The sequence below is a fragment of the Phascolarctos cinereus genome, unplaced genomic scaffold (genome assembly GCF_003287225.1).
Source record: "Phascolarctos cinereus isolate Bilbo 61053 unplaced genomic scaffold, phaCin_HiC Scaffold_7;HRSCAF=346, whole genome shotgun sequence".
NCBI classification, from domain to species: domain Eukaryota; kingdom Metazoa; phylum Chordata; class Mammalia; order Diprotodontia; family Phascolarctidae; genus Phascolarctos; species Phascolarctos cinereus.
The window spans coordinates 67,149,855-67,152,865 of record NW_027556180.1 but is presented as its reverse complement, the minus strand read 5'-3'; the positions used below and the strand labels follow the sequence as shown (position 1 = coordinate 67,152,865).

Below are 3,011 nucleotides of genomic sequence, written 5' to 3'. Positions count from 1 at the left end.
GTTGTTTGTCCTTTGTTTTTGAAGAGGACCAATGACCTCAAAGGGTTATATCTTGACTTGCATGAGAATTGGATTTAAGTGAGGCAGAGTTGTACAAAATTGTCAGCCTCGCTCTCTCTTCCAGAGTCATTGAAGTCCAGTGACAAAAGTCAGGACCAGAATGAAGATTTTGGCATCTTTGATGTCTGACCAAGCTCTAAGAGCTCCACAGCACTTGCTTTAGCTATCATGGCCGCTGGAACAAATTGTTTGCATTTGGAAATGCATTCCACCAGGAGAAATCTTCACGTGCTTGGAAGCATCCCCTTAACTCACCAATGGGTTTGAGGACTATCAGCTACCCTTAACCTGGTTTAGCCCATCAGCTGACACAATTTTACGGGAGTGTGGCTGCTGTGCACACTATAGCTTTCTGGAGCCACAGGTGAGAATTGGGTGACATCCACCACGTGGAAGACCCTTAGTGAAGGCTTGTTGATTGATCCATTGATTGATTGAGACAAGAGTTAAGAGATAAGACTCAGGCCTTAGCAGTTAATACCCATCCCATCCAATTGTCCCTACACTCTTTCCTGATTCCCTTCTACCTTCCCCAGGATTCCCTCTTGAAAGAAATGGTGAACTTAGGGAAATGTTTTTCTCTGTATCCTTGTGGAGCAAGTCAGTTGACAGTAGCAGAGAAACAATTAAAGACATTTACAAAGTTACATGCCAACAAATAGCAAGGTGAATTAGAAAGAAAACTGGAGTAGAAGGTCAGAAGCTGGGTTTCAGTCCCAGCTCTCTCCTAATTGCTGTGGCTTTAGGCAAACACAGTTTCCCTTACCAGGTCTTAATTTCCTCACTTGTAAAATAAAGGTTATGGGATTGATGATCCCTAAGGTCCCTTCTAACCCTGGATGCTCTGGTTATATGCACAAATTCAGATAATTAGAATGACCACACTGAAGCGCACCATCTAGTCCAGATTCTATCTCTAGTGGGGGCATTAAGGATCACCATGTGGGGAAGAAGTATATGTAGCTCTTCTACTTAGTACCTTTGTGACTCTGAGCAAGGTACTTATCTCTCTGAGCCTCAGTTTCCCCTTTTGTAAAACTAGAGGGGTGGATTATTGATTCCAGCTTTAGATGCATGATTCCTTTATAAAGTCATCTTGAGAGGTCAGGGACAGGGTCAGTTTCTCAAACTTACCTAAACTCCCCCAAATGAATACAGTTCACAGGGAGGCATTCATAGAATCAAGTGGAGTCCATCATGGAAGAAGGTCTTCCTAGAAAAGAGTCTTGATTTGGATTTTGAAGTGAGAGATATTGACTGGCAGAGAAGAAGCAGGGGAAGATATTTCGGGCACAGGGAGTGGCAGAAATTTCTTTCCAAATGTAAATTCATTTGACCTTAGTATCTCTTGGAGTTAAATTCTGAACTGGGCTGATGTGGAGCTGGAGACTCATAGCATCTCTTTGGCACTGCTCAGTTCTGCCTATACCTCCTTGCCTACTGGTGAACCATATGGGGAGATGTGGCAGGCTTCAGATGCCCTGAAAGATTTAAAGAGATCCCTCACTCTCACTTAGGGACTGAACTGGAAGCTCCTCAGAACAGGCAGACAGCAACAAGCATAGCAAGATGGGTAGAATAACGAGATAAAAAAGAGGAAATAGGTTTTATCCTCCCAGGATTCTACTGCTACTCCCTTGATCTACTGCCCTCCTAGACAAGTCATCGAGGGATGGCCAACTGGAGAATGTAGGATTTAAAAGCTGGAAGGGACCTTAGAGATGATTTAGTGTGATCCCTTCTTTTTTTTTTTTTTGGCTAGGCAATGGGGTTAAGTGACTTGCCCAGAGTCACACAGTGTTATATGTCTGAGGCCAGATTTGAACTCAGGTCTTCCTGAATCCAGGGCCAGTACTCTATCTACTTCACCACCTAGCTGCCCCAACCCCTTCATTGTATAGAGAAAAAACATGTCAGCAGAGGTAAGTGTTTTGCCAAAGGTCACATAGGGGGTAGATAGACCGGATTGGAAAGCCCTTCTCCCAAAACATTGTCTTCTTGCTTGGCACCAGGACTCCTTGGTCCCGTTTGCAGTTCTACTCGGAAAAATTGTGCAGTATTCTGGGAATCAAAGGAAAGTCCTTCTTTGAGCCAGCTTCTCCTAGATTGGATCTGCCTTACACCTTTAAAGACTATAGGAAGAGAGAATCTGCATCCCTCTCTGGTTTCTCATAACATCTCTGCCTGTATTCTTTACTCATCTTGAGGGTCTCTGTTGTTAGTTAGCCAGCCAGTCAATGAACATTCATTAAGCATCTATTATGTGCCAGGCACTGTGTTATGCTGGGGTAATAAGAGAAAGATAGTCCCTGTCCTCAAGGAGCTTACAATCTAATGGAAGAAGACAAAACAGAAAAGGAAGGTAAAAAGGGAGGTGAGAAGGAAAGATATCCATCCCAGGAGAGTGAAGGAAAAGTCCAAAGGAGTGCCATGAGGTGGGAAATGCCACTAACAAAAATGATTCAAAGCTAGGTGGCAAAGGTGTTGTCATTGGCATCATTCATGTGGATACCATCAAAGGAGCCAGAATGTCTCTCCTGGTTGGTGATAACACCAATTCAACCCAACACAGCTCTACCGATCACCATGTACGGGGATCAGTATCTAAATTGATGAAGTTGGTAATTTTGTCACTCTCCAAATCAATCTGAATGATGTCATTCCCTTTGATCTGGATGATGGGTAGTGTGAGTGTTAGGGCCATAAGATGGAGGATACCTTTCACGCCCACAAAAGACCTTTTTCATGATTTATACTTTGCCTCCTCAGAAGTGATGCAATGGACAGCAAACGGGCCCTCATTGTCATACACCAGATGGAAATGTTCTCCTGTTTTCTCAAGGCTGATGACATCCATAAAACCCGCAGCTTAGGTCATGTGTATGAAGACCTTACCATCATCCTATGAACCACTGCACAGAGATCTCTTAAACCTGGTCTCCTGTCAGATT

General features: G+C 43.6%; 1 pseudogene; it reads right to left on the bottom strand.

The window, feature by feature from the left end:
• Positions 1-2,528: 2,528 nt before the first annotated feature.
• Positions 2,529-3,011, bottom strand: LOC110219443 (small ribosomal subunit protein eS4-like; annotated as a pseudogene).